The following is a 19,288-nucleotide window of genomic DNA, read 5'->3' as shown; positions in this document are numbered from 1 at the left end:
TACCGGTCAAACTGGTCGGTTAACCAGTGGAAAGCGGTTGAACTGGCATCTATAGTTTGAAATTTGAATTTGACCAGTTTTTACTGGTTTCCGGTCAAACTGGTTCGGTTTAGCCGAAGCGAATGCGGGGTTTCAGATGACCGATCGGTAAAAAAACCCTGGCGGCCATAACGCGACGTGGATCGAAGCCGCGCGCGGCGCGCCCATCCTTGAAATCGCAGAGCGCAGCTGGGGATCTGCAGGTCGGGCCGGGGGCGGGGGCGGGGGCGGTGTGCCGTGGCCGCGGGTAAGCTGTTGTTCCCTGTTCGTTTATACGTCGCGCAACCTCTCCCGCTCCCCCTTATCTGCTCGCCCGTTTCTCTGACTCGGACGCCGCCGCCGGGCCTTCCCCCCTTGTCCCCACGCGTGACGCGCCCACGACGCCTCGTCGTCCTCTTGTGATCGATCCCCCATCTCGCTGGTCGCTGCCGCCTCCTCGTCACCTCCCGCCTCGGCTCCCCCCGACTTGCCAAACTCCAACACGCCACGCGCCCATGCCCCCCGTGCGTAGATAGATAGCTGTAGCCAAGCAACCGTCGCCCTCCCCGACCTTCCAGCTCTCGCGCCGATCCGAGCCGATTTCTGCGATCCAGGGCGCGGGGCCTCCGCGAGCGGGGTGACCGGGTGGCTCCCGGCGTGCCTGTGCCATCCATTGCCCGGCATGGATGACCTCGCCAGCGAGGCGCCGGTGGGGGCGTTCGCCATCGGCCCGTCCACGGCGCTGGGCCGCGCCGTCGCGCTGCGCGTGCTGCTCTGCGGCTCCGCGGCGCGCCTGCGGCACCGCCTGGCCGCGGCGCTGCGCGCCGCGCTGCACCTGGCGGCGGCGTGGCTGCACCCGCGGGACAACACGCGCGGGATCCTGCTCGCCGTCTGCGCCGTCGCGCTCCTGCTGCGGGGCCGGCGCGGCAGGGCCGGGCTCAGGGCGCGGGTGCAGTCCGCCTACCGCCGCAAGTTCTGGCGGAACATGATGCGCGCCGCGCTCACCTACGAGGAGTGGGCGCACGCCGCACGGATGCTGGAGCGCGAGGCCGCGCCGCGCCGCGCCACCGACGCCGACCTCTACGACGAGGAGCTCGTCCGCAACAAGCTCCGCGAGCTCAGGCACCGGCGCCAGGAGGGATCGCTCAGGGACATCGTCTTCTGCATGCGCGCAGACCTGCTCAGGAACCTCGGCAATATGTGCAATCCCGAACTGCACAAAGGGAGGCTGCAGGTACGTAATGCTCTGCCATCGCATGGATCGAACCAAATTCCTCTGAGACAATTTGGTTCGGTTATCAATTTTATAGCAGTTTATTTATCTGAACAAACCACAAACCAAATTTAACTAGGAGGAAGCGGCACATTGATTTAGCTAATTTTGGTGTAGTTTGAATATTGGACTGCTCATTTTGGCATATCGGAACAGATCTGTCAATCTAATTTGGGACGGACAGTACCCATTTGTACATATGAAATATGATCAATAGACTTGACTTGTCAGATTCTGCTCCTAACCAAATGAAGGGAGATACTTGGTTGCTGAATATGTAACTAGCTCAAAAGGTTGAACAAGTAGTAGTTATCTATCCTGTTCTTCTGAGTTACATCAAGTAATCAAATACTACCTCTATCCTTAAATATATATGACTTTCAGGACAAGCTAATTAGTTAAAAAATGAACTGATTTGCTTGCCCTAAATGTCAAATATGTAAGAATGGAGGGAGCCTGGCATTAAGGTGTGCAAATGATCGAGCCTATAGTTATCACTATCAATCGACAAGTAACAATGAAATTGCAGCATAAACACATTGCATCTTTTGAGCATTGTTGGTCACCATGTTGTGCTTGTACTTCTTAGTTGTTTGTTCACCCATTCGAACTTGAAACAAGTGTAGCACTATGTTAGTCATTAATGTGTTTTAATTATAATGTTCTTACTGGCCAGGTGCCTAGACTCATAAAGGAGTACATAGAGGAGGTATCAACTCAACTGAAAATGGTATGTGATTCAGATTCAGATGAGTTGCCACTCCAAGAGAAGCTCGCATTTATGCATGAGACGAGACATGCCTTTGGTAGAACAGCATTGCTGCTAAGCGGAGGTGCTTCATTAGGATCATTTCATGTGGGTGTTGTGAAAACCTTGGTAGAACATAAACTTCTGCCTAGGATAATTTCAGGATCAAGTGTTGGCTCAATAATGTGTTCTATAGTAGCAACAAGGTCGTGGCCTGAGCTGGAGAGCTTTTTTGAGGAGTGGCATTCCCTGAAATTTTTTGACCAAATGGGTGGGATCTTTCCTGTGGTTAAAAGAATTTTGACACATGGAGCTGTTCATGACATTAGGCACTTGCAGGTGCTTTTGAGAAATCTTACCAGCAATTTGACGTTTCAAGAAGCTTATGACATGACTGGCAGGATTCTTGTTGTCACGGTGTGTTCTCCAAGGAAACATGAGCCGCCTCGATGCTTGAACTATTTAACATCACCTCATGTTCTTATCTGGAGTGCAGTAACTGCTTCATGTGCTTTTCCTGGACTTTTTGAGGCCCAAGAATTGATGGCAAAGGATAGATTTGGTCAAACAATTCCTTTCCATGCTCCATTCTTATTGGGGATGGAGGACCGTACTGGTGCCACAACCCGGCGCTGAAGAGATGGGAGTTTAGAAAGTGATTTGCCCATCAAGCAGTTGAAGGAACTATTCAATGTGAATCATTTTATAGTTAGCCAAGCCAATCCTCACATAGCTCCACTGTTGAGACTAAAGGAAATCGTCAGGGCTTATGGAGGAAGCTTTGCTGCCAAGGTATATCAAATAGCTAGTTCCTCCATGTTACACTCTTTCTTTTTATCAATTATTACTTTCTTATTTTCCATTGCAGTGTAGAGAGAACATTTTTTTTGACAGGCTTTTAGTTCATATTAGAATGTAAAGATGATTCTTAATTTCCCTTTAATTGCTGTATGGCATTCATTCTAATACATTATTGGTAGTAATATGAAAATGGCTCAGTAGCATTACATACCACTGGACCCAGTAATGGGTAGCTAGAATTATTTTCTACAAATATGACATGGTTGTAGTTCATGCTACTAAAGCATTAGCTGGCAGGCATGTTATGATGTACTAATATGTGTGCTTATTGTTTTCTTGTATTTAGCTCGCTGAACTTGCTGAGATGGAAGTTAAGCATAGGTGTAATCAAGTTCTGGAACTTGGATTTCCGTTAGGAGGATTAGCCAAATTATTCGCTCAAGATTGGGAAGGTGATGTCACAGTCGTTATGCCAGCCACTCTTGCACAGGTCTGCAATATTTCTATTTCCTCTCTCCTTTCATGTAAATATTCTTTTAATATTACATGCAAATGTCAATTATTGATGCAATATTTACATGATTACTTTCGCTCTGTCACCAGTATTCCAAGATGATACAGAACCCATCTTATGCTGAGCTTCAGAAGGCTGCAAACCAAGGTAGGAGATGCACTTGGGAAAAGTTATCAGCCATCAGGGCGAATTGTGCTATTGAACTTGCATTGGATGAATGTGTTGCCCTCCTGAACCACTTGCGTAGGCTAAAGAGGAGTGCGGAAAGAGCATCTGCCTCACAAGGACATGGTCGTACAATCAGGCTCTGCCCATCGAGGAGGATTCCATCATGGAATCTCATAGCAAGAGAGAATTCAACTGGTTCTCTTGAAGAAGAAATTCTTACATCTCCTACTCGTACAAATCATCAAGGACCTGGAGGAGTTGCTGCATTATCTAACAGAAACCAGTATCTCCAGAGAATTGCACATGACAGCAGTGATAGTGAATCGGAGAGTATAGATCTACACTCTTGGACAAGAAGTGGTGGGCCTCTTATGAGGACAGCCTCAGCCAACAAGTTCATCAGCTTTGTTCAGAATCTTGAGATTGACACAGAATTCAGAGCAATTCCATCGAGGGAAGACGAATCTGATCTTGTGACACCAAATGCTAGTAGCTTGGCAGCTCAGGCAGTTAGTAGAGAAGCAACTGATAGGAGCTTGGACAATTCAGGTTTAGATACTCATGGTACTACTACCCCTAGAACGACATTTGGCCCTTCAACAAGTATCGTGGTTTCTGAAGGTGACCTGTTGCAGCCTGAAAAGATTGAGAATGGTATTTTGTTCAATGTTGTAAGGAGGGATACTCTTGTAGGGTCTAGTAGTGGAGTTGAGTCTCAAGGATCTCCTCGGGAACCAGATGTTGAAACAGTACAGATTGAGTGCCTTGATGGCTGGTTAGCTTCTGATGACGACGACATGGAACTAAATGTGGTTAATGATGAAGCATCCGATCCCACAAGAAGAAATAATCTACAGTATCAGGGGTCCTCACTGGAAGAAAATGTATATCGTCCCTCTTCCTTAAATTATGATGATGAAAGAAACACCAACAAACCAAAAGCTGCGTCAATTTTTGATATATGTACAGAGATCCACCCGGCCACCGCCAGCACAGAAAATAGCCTGCAGGAAGGATCTTCAGAGAAAACAGAACTGGAAGCAGCAAAAGATGGAATGTCCTGATGGCAATTCAGCTGGTAGGAAGGGTGGAGAGTTGTCTATGGTGCTACTCATGAGGAGACGTCCTCTCATCCTAAGACAGCAGATGTTGTTTTGCGTTTTGACAATTTGCTAGTTATTGTGAAGTGGGTGCAGAAACTGTATGCTTTTCAAGTTATGTAATAGGGAAGATCTAATGGCTTTGGCTCGATTGAGGAACCAAATATGTACCAGGGCCTTCAATGTACAAGGATGCTGATACAAAAAGATTAGCCATAATCCATGCCCTGCTGGCAGCAATGCCGCTGGTGTGCTAAGGAAAGTATTGTCATCCTAAAGGCGTGAAATCAATGGTGACGAGATCAGGAACGACTCCAAGCCTTTCTCTCTTACGCGATGGACGATGGTGTAAATCTAATAGCACAAGAATCAATTCAGTATGGTTTTCTGTCTAATATATATGCCTTCCTGGTGAATGTGATGTGTACACCAGGATGCGGGGGGGGGGGGGGGGGGGGGGGGGGGGGGCTACGATAAGTTGTAGTCTATGCTGCTTCGTCCAAAAGGAGAGAGCTGGATGGCTTGATCTCAGTTGGCATCCCATTGCTGGGAAGTGGTAGTTTTTTTTAGGGGTAGGAAAAACTCACTAATAATCAGATAGTATCATAGTACAAACGCCTTCAGGCGGATTACATAGCCAAACATGGCGGCCGAATGAATCGTAGATGGCGCTTCTTGCCAGCTTGTGTGCTTCCTGATTAGACTCCCTTCTTTCATGGACGAACTCGATCGCTTGAAAATTTGACATGGTCGCCTTGATCTCTCGAGTAATGGGGCCGTACTGACCCATCCCTTCACCCTGAAGGCTGTTAACTGCATTGACACAATCGCTGGCCACTCGTGCTTTTGAGATGAGGAGATCGCTTGCTAGTGCCAAGCCCTCCCTACATGCTAAAATCTCAACGGATCGGACACACCGGTGAAGGCCACAGTTGATGCGCCCAGAAAGAAACCTGATATATCCCGAGCAACTGCCGCCACCGAAGCTGAACTTGAGTTCTTTGACTTGGCTGCATCCACGTTTATCTTTGCAAAATGCAGAGGAGGAGGGATCCCCCTGGTGGCCCTGCAGCGGTCCACCTTCTCTTGCTGCCTGGGTTTTGTCAACTCAAGGTCCGCGATGAATCTTTTGATAAAACAATGGGTGGACAATGGACTCTGGAACACAGCTTCATGGATTGCCTTCCTCCTTGAGAACCAGATAGCCCACAAGTGTTCGCTGCATCCAGCCAATAGTGTTTTTCTCTCACACCAAACCAGCACCAGCCAGCAACCAACAGCAGTATTTTTTTCTCACAACAAATCAGCACCAGCCACCAGCCACAGCACAGCGAACATAGTGTGACAACCACCTGCACTATATCGTCATGAGGTAGCGATGAAAAAATCACTGCTAACCATGCCCTCGCATCCTGCTCCTGCAGTCCGCCAATTAAATCTGTGATCTCTTCCTTTTGTAGAGCCCATACACATTTTGCCATATTGCACTCTATTAATGAGTGCTTCCAGGAATCCTTCGCGCCACAGAGTATACAGGTGTCACTTGCAGCCATTTTCCGGTGGTGAAGGACGTCACCGAAAGGGACAGACTGTCGAGCCAAACGCCACAAGAACATTCTGATTTTGGATGGAACCTGGATCTGCCAGAGGGCCGTCCACTCCTTCTCTTCTGATTTTATAGTCAAACTTTTCCGGACGGTTTTCTAGAAATGCCGTTGTTCTCTCCCTGTTCATGACCAGCATACGATACACTGATCTCACTGAAAAAATACCCTTCCTTTCATAAGAGCAAAGCTAATAAAAACGCCAGCAAGCTGGCGTCTCGGCCCTGGCTTGCACTGGTGGCAAGAGGGCCCCACGTCTGGCGCACGGCTCGCAGCCAATAGCAGGCGCTCCATCACCTCTACGCCGGCTTAAACGGGCGAGTGGGGAATCGCTCGCATATTTCTCTCTCTTCACTTTTTCCTCCGCCACGTTGGAATACGCCAGCTTCTCGCCGATCAGTATACTTTCTCTAATGCATGCCCAGAAGTCTTCCATCCGCCTAGTGCGTGTACGGGTGCGTGTGGGCCTGCGGGGGTACTGATCATGAACCGCTCGCTCCATCTCTGGCGTTTTTTTTTTGTATTTTTTTTAAAAAAATTTACAGAAATATATTTTTAGTTTCAGGTTTTACAGTTCTATACCCCTACCGCGCGGCAGGGGGGCGGCAGGGGGCCTACCGCCCGGCAGGGAGGTGGTAGGGACCTATATGTAAATAAAAATAAATTTATTTTGCGCAGATGTCCTTGGAGGGAGCCTGCCGCCCCCCTGCCGGGCGGCAGGCCCCCTGCCGCCCCACCAGTTGGCGGCAGGGGGCCTGCCGGGGCAGGCTCCCTCCTCAAATATAAAACTCCACCCCCTTCTCTCTGCGCCCTCATTTTCTGCCCACGAGATCCAGAGAGGGGAGAGGGAGACATGAGGGGTGAGGGAGGTAAAAAAACCGGCGAAGCCCTGCAGGATTTTGGATCCGAACCGCAGGTAACCAATATTTCTCAACTATTATAGACTTGTTTCTAAAATAATTATGAATTAGAATAGATTTAGTTTTTGGATAGTGAAATATAGAATAGTAAACTTAGAATGACAGTACCTTATTATTATTGCAGCATAAGGCAATGACTGCCTCCAATTCTGTTGGATTTTCATGGACCGAAGAAAAATCTAGTATATTTCTTGACATCATGACACATCTTGTAATCAGTAAGAAGTTGGATCCATTAACGGATGGTACTATAGAGATGGTGTTGTCCAAATTAGTTGAGTTTAAAGATTTGACATTGTTTCGAGGTATTACAATGCAAGATTTAAAGGAACACCTGCTAGAACGTCGGAAGATATACATGAGGGTATGTGAACTAGCAAATCATCCTTATGTTATTGAATTCTTACAAACTAATTGTAAGATATGGATGCGGCCAGAAGTGTATGAGATGTACATTAAGGTAACTCTTATTTAGTTCTAATCACGTCCGTTATTTGTAATCCATATTTACGAAATAGTAAAATTATTGTGTAATTATATGCTAGGATTACCCCGAGGACACGGAGTTGATTAACAAATCGATACCAAATTTCTGTAAATTGGTATGTATCTTTGGTGGACTTATACCGCAAACTAGACGAATGAGGTGGATAAGATCTTCGGGTGATAGTACTTGGCCTGCGCAAGAACAGATGCCCGGAGGTTCATCGAGTCATGATGCAGCACCTCAACCACCAACTTGTGTTAACTGGGATGATGACATGGATGATTTCATGCCCTCGAAACCATGGCCTCCAACACATGATGTTCCTCCCCTTTTACATGAACCTAGAATCAGAAAAGAGACAAATGGAAAGACAAGAGGTTCATCAAGTCATGTTGCACCACCTGCAGCACAAACTTGTGTTAACTGGGATGACGACATGGATGACTTCATGCCCCCCAAACCATGGCCTTCAACACATGATGTTCGCCCCCTGTACATGAACGTAAATCCAGAAAAGAGAGAAAGGGAAAGGCAAGAGGTTCGTCGAGCCATACTACACCACCTGCAGCACCACCATCTGTCAACTGGGATGACGACCTAGATGATTTCATGTCATGATCTATAACATATGATGTTCATCTGTTTAAGATATATTCGCATTTAGTATTGTTAATGTTGTATTATGCTTGTATGTATGTCTCGTACCTAATTTTGCATTCACTGGACATATACATAATGTCGAGTTTGAATCGTACTTAGTCGTAATGGAGCATCGAAGTATAAACATACCATCTATTGTATGTAATGGAAAATATGAGAGTGATAAGAGGCGAACGTTGAAGTGTATAAATAAGCGGTCCACAGCTATCTCATTACAAATAAATATAAGAGATACAAACATCAGATACAAACATCATAATATAACGATAATGAAACACATATCACACATATGCAGTGGCATGGCAGAACCCGTTGCAAACTACAGTAAACAGATTCCGGACTAACCTAACATGCCTTAGGTAATTTAAAAAAAAAAACAGAACAAACACAACGATGCAGCATGTCACTAGCACTAGGGTAGTCCTAGTAGTCGTACCCCCACGTAGCAAACTGCGTTGAGCCTTCTCCGCAGTATCCACCCATTGCAGGTGGTGCAGGCGGTGGTGGCGGAGGCGCAGGGCCCTTCTTCTTGTGACAAGGGCAGTTGCAGTAAGAAGTAGTGCATGGTTCCTCCTGTGAGCCGGCAGCATTGCTGGTATCATCAACTTCGTCGTCTTTGTTACCCTCGCTCACTTCCTCATAATGGTTCACCATGTATTCCAGATCAAAGATCTTTATCTGGAGGTACTCGATGAACTCCTGAACAGAATCAATTGGTGCAGGATCGACCCATCTAGTAAAACCAGTTTTCTGGAGCATCGAAAGACTGCAAAACAAATTTTATGTAATGTGTCTCATTGAAGAAAAAGAAATGAAACAACCGAGTATTACCCATGCGTGTGGACATTTAAAGAAACGCCGACCGCTATCCATCCCGTCGTTGCACATCTGCACTAAGCAGTCCTCACCATGTCTGCATTTTGGCCACGGTTCTCTACGGTTATCGTATTGTCGAAGAGGAGTTTCATTGGTAAATTCACTCTTTTGCTGTGGCGGAAACTCAAACACTGGTTCCGGAAAGGAATCAGGTCCAAGAGGTCCCTCCCATATTATGGGGTCTCCCTTTCTTCCCCCTTTTCCTTTCCCAAAACCGTAGTAATTCTTCCCGCTAGACCCACCTCCAGACATTGGGTATACAATGAGCTTTGGTGTTTGAGTGCTGCTGGGAGTTCACAAACTTCGGAGTATTTATAGGCACACAATGGTCTGATACCCGGAGTGTGGAGTGTAAATGCACCTAAAAAGCCTACATGACAACACAGTGAAGATACTAGATGACCTAACACTGAAAAGGCTAGATTCGATTCTCGAAATGACTACTCGATGCATCTCTGTGCATCCTGACTCACAGCACTGCATTGCTGCCGCTCGGTCGATCGCGCCTAAATGCCGCCTTCCCCACTACACGCCACAGACCTTCGCTGTAGAATGACAGGTCCGTCGTCCTCGCCAGAGAGACTGCTTTGAAGGTGAGCTGGTGTGGTTGCCGTGTGGTCACATCTTTTTGAAATGGTGGAAGGGCACTGCTATTGGGTTGTCGTCTTTTGTCACGTATGTTTGGGCAAAAAATGCGACATTTGGGAAACCCGTGATCGCCGTGCTGAGCAGTGGCAACCTGGGATCTCGTACTCGTAGCTAGATACACTATGGTTCCTATTTTGAGCTATTCGAGCGTGCAGTCATCATCATCGTCGGCAGGATCTCGGCCGCTAACTCCTACCGCACCTAACTTGTCCTTCATTAAACCACATAACATATTACATTGAAGGTTTCATTCGTTACAACCAAATTCGAGACAAATACATAATATACTTAGTTTCGTACACACAAATACATTGCAAGCTGTTACGTGCACAACTAGATGCAGCGAATTCTTGTAGGTGGAGCCGATCCATCCATCGGATTCCCGGAAGGTCCAGCCTCGGCAGCAGCAGTGGGTACTGAAAGCTGTGGGCACTTCTTGTAAGTGTGACCGTCCGCTCCACACAAGTTGCAACGTTTTTTCTTCTTTCCAGCCTCGGACTCGTCCATTCCGTTCCGGATCCGACATGTCTGCCGTCGGCCTATGCCCCGCTTCGTAGCTGCATCAGGGATGAGCATTGGATGGGGATTTTTTTTGAGTGAATGGGCCTAGAATACCGATGCCGTATATCTCATGACACCAAGTCTGTGCTGCGGCTTCTTTTGTGAAATATTGAGAAACATAGGACGCAACATCTAACCCAGATACAGAACAAGCCACGATGACATGGAAGCATGGTAAGTGATGCACCTTTGGCTTCTGACATCGGCAGAATACCCTCCCGTCAGTGGTTATCAAAACTTCTTGAATTACCCTTTGTCTGCGGACACCCTGTCCGGTCCTGTCCCTGCACGATACCTCAAATCTTTGCTCCTTTGTGCCCATCGATATGACTGAATGAAATCGAGCATTTTCAATTTTTTTCTCCATGTACTCATTGACTCTTCTGCAAAAATGCACTCCTGGATCATTAAGTAAGGGAGCGGCTGATACGTATCGCTCCCGAAAATACTTTATACATCCATACATGATGAACTCAACAATGCCAACAAGAGGAAATCCACGAACATGACGCATTAACATATTGTAACATTCAGCATGGTTGGTCGTCTCGATCCCATAACGTCTCACATCTGTGTCATACAGAAGTGACCACTTCTCTTTAGGCGCACCATCAATCCGCTGTGAAAATGGCTTAGCATGTCCAACTAATGAATCTGTAGAACGTCTCCTGCTGGATGATGAGACCTGGCTCTTAAGCAATTCAGCGCTCATGTCATCAATTATACCCCACAAAGCATCAAACTTCCTCTGCTGATTCTTAGTGCACAATCGCTTGAACAAATTCATCAGATCCTTATTCTTGAACCGCTCATAAAAGTTAGCATCCATATGCCTCACACACCACCTATTGACAACATCTGGCCATATAGGAGGTGAAGATTGACTACCTTCTTGGAGCTGCCTTATAGCTGCAAGTAGACCTGCATGCCTATCACTGATAAGGCAAACATTAGGCCTTCCAGCAACAACGTGAATCTTCAGACATTCAAGAAACCAGTACCAGCTTTCTGTGTTCTCATTCTCAACAAAGGCAAAGGCGATGGGAACTATCTGCTTGTTGCAATCAATTCCGATTGCCGTCAATATTGTTTCCTTATATTTCCCTGTCAGGAAAGTGCCGTCAATACACAGAACAGGAAGACAGTAAATGAATGCCCTCACACATGCTCCAATGCAGAAGAATGCTCGTAGCAGAATGCTTGGCCCCCCTGACAAGCTCGGTACACTGTATGTATCAAAAGCACTTCTAAGATTTCTGTGCACAATAGCTTCAAGCATACGAGGTAGGTTGTCATATGATGCTTCATAAGTGCCAAACCCCATCTCAAATACTTTTTGTTTAGCCCGCCAAGCCTTTGCATAGCTGGTCACATACTGGAAATTATGTTCAATGTCCCTAATTATCAATGCAGGCTCATAATCCATTTTGTCAAGAATCACCCCATACATCTTCTTAGCCACGAAAGTTGATGTGATATTACGATGATGTCCCACAACACCTGTCAATCTACAAATATGTGGTGTAACAATTGAACATTCCCACTGTGTCTTGAACTTTCCGTTGTATGCATGCACTCGCCATGTACAGTCTCTATCTGCACATCTCACCTCGTATTCTTTGCTGCTAGACTTCAGTACTCTTAATTCCTTCCTCAGAGATACAGGCCAGAGTTTCACAGCATCCTTCACATCCTCAATGGTACGATACTTTGCCCCTTGTATGACCTCATTCACTCTGTATTCAAACTCCGGACATCTAATATCTTGTACCACTGGATTACCAAAACCCTCTTTACGCCATTCACCTAACACTGGGAAGCGCTCATCGTCCTCATCGTCCGATGAGTCCCCACATTGCTCCATGTCCTCCACAATTCCAGGTATCCGCTCGCCTTCATCTGCTAAACCTTGTGGTTCTGGTTCTGGTTCTGGAGCTTGCATGTTCTCTTCTTCTTTATCCTCTTCCATATCTTCATTGCAGTCAAATGTTGTGTGTGTTGACCCTTCACCTAAATCAGCGGTCTTCTAATGAATCTGAATTACCATTGCGAGAGGCCACCCACTTTCAAGAGCTGCGTGCATGTAATGTTGACATTCTTCCGTACTACTTATATGAGTCAACTCCCAGAAATCCTCATTAGCTTCCCAGGAAGTCAAGGTATGAACCGTAAGCAAATGAGTCTTTGGATTCACATTGAACATCTTGTTGTGAAGACATTTCCGTATGGACTCAAAACTCCTCTCTAGGGGTTTATCTAGACTGCACTGTCTTCTTTCCAATGCTGATAGATTTACTCCATAGGAATCATGAGTAATTCTATAGAAGTCACCGTAATGAACTTGAAATGCCACTTTGCTCGACATATCTGGGCATGCAAAGACTTCATTTTAATTAATCTAATATCTACAAATATACTATGCATTCAATTATAACCACTAATCCGAACCCTAAGTGCTTACAATAATAAAAAATACTAATCATAAAATTAAACATACAAAAAATCTGAAATGACAAAGTTGAGAAATATTAGTTACCTGCGGTTCGGATCCAAAATCCTGCAGGGCTTCGCCGGTTTTTTTTACCTCCCTCACCCCTCCTCTCTCCCTCTCCCCTCTCTGGATCTCGTGGGCAGAAAATGAGGGCGCAGAGGGAAGGAGCGGAGTTTTATATTTGAGGAGGGAGCCTGCCGCCCCCCTGCCGGGCGGCAGGCCCCCTGAGGCCAACTGGTGGGGCGGCAGGGGGCCTGCCGCCCGGCAGAGGGGCGGCAGGCTCCCTCCAAGGACCTCTGCGCAAAATAAATTTATTTTTATTTACATATAGGTCCCTACCGCCTCCCTGCCGGGCGGTAGGCCCCCTGCCGCCCCCTGCCAGGCGGTAGTGGTATAAAACTGTAAAACCTGAAACCAAAAATATATTTCTGTAATTTTTTTTTGAAAAATACAAAAATAAAAAAAACGCTCTCTGGCCGGGGGCCTATCTCTGATCTTGGATTGGGCCGGGGGCCTATAATCTTGGATTGCCAAAGCCCACTGATGATCGCTTAATGAGAAGTTTATTTATTTTCGGCCCGTTAAGAAAAGAAGACGGCACCGAGTAACTGACCGAGCGCGGTCTGGGTGGACGGCGTGAAGCTGCTGCCAAGCGCGAGCCGGGAGCTCCAGGGTCGGACAACCTTGGTCTGTCCCTGCCCGGCTGCCCCTCCCCTCCGCTGCGGCGACCAAGTCAGCACGAGGCTGCTTCATCACGCTGCGCTAGCTGCAATCACGCGGCGAGCCGATCCCTCGAAGGCCTGAACGCCGGCCGTTCCGTGCCGCGCGCCCGACGACGGCGAGACGGCCGGCGACACGAGTCACGACGCGCGTTCGGATCGGATGGACGGACGCGCGGCGGCGCGGCCTCGATATCCATTTGCTTGATCGCGCGATCGTCGCGAGCGGATCTTTCTTCAGGACTTCAGGTTCAGAGTCTGCGTGCGTGCCATGGCCCGTGGGAGAGGATCTTTCTTCCGTTCCACACGTCCGGTCCGTCCGCGCCCTCACCACACCTCCGCCTCCGCGTGCCTTTCAGCTTTTGTGTCGCTGTGCGCTAGCTGATCGATCGGGGGCCTTGTCTTTCCCCCTGTACAGCAACGTCGTCCGGCGAAAAGAAAGAGTACGAGGCCGAAGGTGCCGGGGCTCGGTCGCTCGGAATGCAGGCTAGCCACGTGGCGTCCTGCCGGTGTGGGCCCGGACGGCTCTCTCCGTGTGACCACCGGACGTACAATAATGATACATTGCATGATAGTGAACTCAGAAATAATCTTGTCGTCGTAGCACTTTTAGCGGTTAGCACTCGACTACTCGAGCTTGATGGCTGCTAGTGCGCGAAATTCGGTGACGCCAAATGTAGTACACCCTGGATACGCTCCTACATAGTGGGGAATATATGAGGAAATAGCAACTGTGATATGTATGGCACCCTGACAGGTATATACACCCATCGGACAGTGCATGTGCATAATCCATACGTATGTGGGGGTCTGTAGTTGTACCAATCTACTATTAGGTAAGCGTCAAGCGATAGATCATTTTTGAGATAAGGAAGAAATATGTAAATCCATATCGCTGGAAGAAAGGGAAGCCATCCGACGCTCGGGGTGTCCTTGCAGGCCACGTGCCTTGAGCGCCTCGCTGTCAGCCATCGGTAAATTGCGTCCATCCTACGCACTGCGAACGGATCAGGCTCACTCACCTACGCGTCGTCCTTGCCCGCCGAACAAATCGTCCCCACCTGCTTCGCCTTGCATTTTGCAGCTTCATCGTCTCTCACCCTCGCTTCCCACGCCGTCGACGACCTTCTCCGAGGTAGCACTCCATCCCAGCCCGGTGACCGCCGTCTTCTGCCAACTGCGAGGAAGGCCAACCGCAGCTGCCAGCTCGCACACCCAAGCTGCCGCGGCTGCCGGAGGACGAAGTGATTTTGTTACAAGGCTGCCCCTCTTGCTTCCCCTCACGAGCTGCGCACCCCATCTCCAGATCCCATCCTCCCTACGCAGGCTTGTGCGGCGGCGGCAACGGTCCAACGGAGGTCGCATCCTCCCCCTCGCCTTTCACCTATCTACACCAAGTAAGCACCCCCCGAGCTGCCGTCCCCGTTGAGGTCAAGCCCCGTGCTATCACCTTTGCCCTGCTTCGTGACTGTCGCAGATGTCGGCATGAAATCTGGTTTTGCCTGACGGCGGCGGTATCAAATGCTCAAGGTGAATATGGCCAACGATGCTGGTGCCTACGGACCTCGCGTCCGAGTTCCTCTCTTCCAGCACGGCAGCACCCCCTGCCTGGCGGCCCCTTGCCTCGGTGTTCTGCTCGACTGTCCATGTACTCTCTCTCTCTCTCTCTCTCTCTCTCTCTCTCTCCAGCGGACTGAGACAGATCTTTATTCTCTCCTTTTTTTTGTTTGCAAATTAGATTGGGCTGAATTCCTATAAACGCATGAATCTTTCCCTTTTGCATCTATGTATTTTTAAGCTGTATTCTTCCCCTTGACGTAGCAACCATAGGTCCATACCAAATAGCAAGATTCCCAATACATAAATATACATCTGTATGAACCTTGCTGTACAGCGCATTTGGGAAATTAAAGAGCAACCTGCTTAAGATATCTTCTGATTAATAGCTGCTATGCATTCTGCTTCTACATGAACATGTCATTACAGCATATCAGAGAACATGCATGAACCTCTGTACACCGCATCTGAGAACATGATGAGTACCATTGGGGTATGTGCTGATTACAATATGTAGCTTGCCAATTTAGTGGTGCAGGTATGTTAGAGCATTGAGCGACCGGCTGGGTTTTCCATTGTACCTTCATGAGAACACACTAAATTTGCTGACCCCCTTTTTGCCAATTAATGTTTGAGCCTCCCATCTCATGTTGTTGTCTTTACAATCAATGGTTAATATTCATGCCTGTCCACTGAGTATAGCATTACCAACATTTTGTCAATTTTACTGGCAGTAATTTTGTACAATGAATTTTTGTTTAATGCCTTTTATCCATTTCTAGGTCTTATTTTACATGGACTACCTGGATAGATATGCCTGTGAGTTTGGTATACATTCAACTATAACCAGTACATTCGTGGTTTGTGAACTCATTAATCAACGTGCTTGCACCTTTTTTTGGTCCTCCATAAATGGATGAATGCCAATGCTTGCAGATTGTTCGTCCAAAGCTCATACATCCATCTTTTTTGCGGGCCTATATGAATTTCTAGAACATCAATGAAACTACGATGCTCTTTGGATATTCATAATTTATCTAAATCAAAGAAGAGGAAGAAAGCTCTATCATCAAACAGTTCACAACTTCCCATTCTTATCAAGTTATTTTTTTATCTTAGTCCACCTTCGATTTCACTGTGAATTTTTTATTCTTTCATTTCCCTCCTTGCAATGATATTCCCTACTGGTCGTTCATTAGTGATGCCTTGAAAAATTTCAGTATGATTTTGCATTCGTAATGGCTTCAAAAATATGCTGACTGCTCCCTGCTTTCCCTAATTAATGATTTACTGAGAAAAATTTTTCTTATAATTTATGAATCTTGATAGTTTCATCTGTTTATAGTTGCACTACATTTATGTTCCGCGTGATTTACCTATATTCATGACTTGTGAGGGTAAAATCACCATCGCATATGCTTCTCATATTGGGATGTGTTCTTTGCTTTCTAGATTTGTATAGGAAATTCACACAACTAACATGATAGTGTTGTACATCTTTTAAAGTACGTATGCAGCTCTCAATGGTTACTCCAGGTTGCCCTCTTAGGCCTTGATGTTTGTCTTCTGCCTATGTATGTGGTGCCATAAAATTTCACGGTACATATTTCTTACGGAAGGATTACTTACTGTGACTGTGGATATGGCATTGGCATATACTCTTTACTTCCATCCATTACGATTGTATTTAGGATATGCTTTTAGCTATTTACCTTGCATGAGATTTCATTCAACCCTTCTATAATACTTATTCTTATCTACGATGATGACAAAAAAAGATTGGGTTAAAATTATATGGACAGCTTATGATATGATGAGGAGTTTGGAATGTCTGTGGACTTCCCTATAAGTTTTGTCCTTTCATCTGATCGGATTGAATCATGTGGGCACGCAGATATCAACATTGTTGATAGATTTTGAAGTTCAATAAGGAAAAATGTGAGCTCTTCCATATGTATTTATAAGTAAATTGCTATGTGTCATACTTCATGACTAGAAGGTACTCATAGTCAATTTCATTATAAATGTTCCCAGTATGCTGTTCACTGCTCCTGAGCTCCAAACATTTTTGTATGCTCCTTCCAGTTAGAAGTGGCCATAGAAACAAAGGCGGCCATCAAAATTTCTTTTATTGCTTACATTTGAAGTTTGCCCAATCATTGAAATCAGAGACTGCATTCGTTACTACTTTTTTGTTATTTTTCTTCTATTTTCTGTCTTCTCTTTTTATGTGTGTAACCAGTAGAATACATCATCGTTTTGCCTCTTTTCCTATGTGTTAGTACAGTACATTTGTACAATATTATTGCAGCAATATGTAAGATCCTTTGCTTTATTTTGTTAATCTCAATCAAAAAATGTTCACTGTAGTTTTTGGTGGCTTATAACAACTGAATGCTTAGCATCACACAGGGAGTGGACGTTGAAAAGATGAACAAATTGGATGCACGCACCATACAGTGTCACTATCTCAGGTGCTTTATTCTGCCGGCGCGGAGATTTTAACATACTAGAATTTCATAAGATACAAAGGTAAAATCAATTTAGTTTAAGGATTACTCAAGTTTGTTTTCATTAGAATTCTCATTTCAAACATGATAAGTTTGGTTCTTTTCTCACTTCCTCCTATTTTTTTATAGTGTTATGTTCTCCAGCAGTACTAGATTATTTTCTTTTCTTCTCTTTTCTCTTCTCATTGTTGGCTGCTAATGCAAGTTCTTTGGTTTTAACAAGTGAGGTGATAATTTTGGTTCTCTTTAATATTCTGAATGATTAAATATCTGACACAATGACATAGTTTTTTTATCTCCTTACCAAAAGTATCAATATCTTCTCATGCCATAATATGTTGCCTCTTCAACAAACTGAATAATAATTCGTTTTCAAGTATCAGTTCAAAAGGAGTCCAATCAGCTATGAATGTCATCCTGCACAATCTGCAGAAACCTTACTTATGCAGTTATTTGTGCTTCTTATTATTTACATTATAATATGTTGCCCTATCTTTGTTTCGTCTTTACGATGAATAATTGCATGGCTTAGCAAGATCTTTGAGTTCTATAGCTGTTGCTACTTGATACCTATGTGTACTATTTATTGGTTTGGTTGGCCTGCCATTAGAAAATTTTGCTTTCTATTATTTGAACTATCTGGCCTTTGCAGCAGACGCCACTGGCCATACACACCTTCCTTGCCGCGGCGTTAGCGCGCCAATATTCCTAGTAATTGTATTGCCGAGGCATATCTGCTGCATGCTATTTTTTGCGATTATTATACGGTACAACTTAGATATTAACAACACTCACCTCTATGAGTGTACGCAGGCAAACCTTACTCCTATGAACATTTTAGAAAATTGAGCCGGCAAATTTTTTAGATTAATGAAGTCACCACAAGCACCTCAATGTCAATGGAACTAGTAAGGTGACCCGCGCAAATAGCGCGGGTAGCTAGTTTTTTTTCTTTCTAATCTCTATATTTTTCGATAATGTTATTGTAATTCGTTTTCCAAATAGTTCAAATTGAGGGTCATCTATATCATTTTACATCATTTATATTTTATGAAATATTTTTGGAACATGAATTTAAGAGAAAATAGAATCTCTTATGTACAAACATATATTTTTATATTTTCATGCTCATGCTTTAATATTATTTGTATGAATATTTTTAAAATTTTTGATTGGCGGTGTATACCAGTAAAAGCAAGTAGTCTTCTTTCTTTTCTGTATATGACTATTTCATCTTTTTTGTGTCACTTGTCGTCCATACGCGGTCTACAAATTTAGTATTACTGCTGGCAAGGTACAAACTTCTCCTTTATGCTCACCACTCTTACACTGTTCGGCTGACTGCAAGTTGCTTGGGCTGAATTCGGCTAGGCTGACACAGCTCAGCTGTTCGGCTAGAAGACAGCAGTCGTTCGGTTGGCCAACTTGCCAATTAGTAGTCTCGATCGCCGTCTGTCGCTCGCTCACTCAGTCCGGATCCAAAATGGAGTCCATGGCTCGCTCACACAGTCGACGGCGGAATCAGCAAGCTGGCTGCTCGTTGGCTACGACGGGCTACAACACCTCCAGTCCAGACCAGCCATAAGTTGACCAGCCGAACGCAGAGTCTGTATATTCGTCATCACCCTCTTGG

General features: G+C 45.7%; 1 long non-coding RNA gene and 1 pseudogene across 8 annotated transcripts; both read left to right on the top strand.

The window, feature by feature from the left end:
* The first annotated feature begins 297 nt into the window (after window positions 1-297).
* Window positions 298-4,940, top strand: LOC120708133 (annotated as a pseudogene). Its single transcript, XR_005689234.1, has 4 exons — window positions 298-1,252; window positions 1,968-2,831; window positions 3,187-3,330; window positions 3,444-4,940. The product of XR_005689234.1 is annotated as a triacylglycerol lipase SDP1-like (transcript).
* A 9,552-nt stretch (window positions 4,941-14,492) lies between these two features.
* Window positions 14,493-18,371, top strand: LOC120708132. 7 transcript variants are annotated; one of them, XR_005689233.1, is made up of 3 exons: window positions 14,494-14,985; window positions 15,066-15,236; window positions 15,928-17,949. It is a non-coding gene; the product is annotated as an uncharacterized LOC120708132 (long non-coding RNA). The 7 variants fall into 7 exon arrangements; XR_005689229.1 differs by adding an exon at window positions 18,311-18,371 and having other exon boundaries at window positions 14,581-15,236; window positions 15,928-17,677; XR_005689230.1 differs by adding an exon at window positions 18,308-18,371 and having other exon boundaries at window positions 14,581-15,236; window positions 15,928-17,677.
* Window positions 18,372-19,288: the final 917 nt, after the last annotated feature.

Source organism: Panicum virgatum, chromosome 5K (assembly GCF_016808335.1).
Source record: "Panicum virgatum strain AP13 chromosome 5K, P.virgatum_v5, whole genome shotgun sequence".
Taxonomy (NCBI): domain Eukaryota; kingdom Viridiplantae; phylum Streptophyta; class Magnoliopsida; order Poales; family Poaceae; genus Panicum; species Panicum virgatum.
The sequence above is the reverse complement of the archived record's forward strand: the minus strand, read 5'-3'. Positions and strand labels throughout refer to the sequence as shown.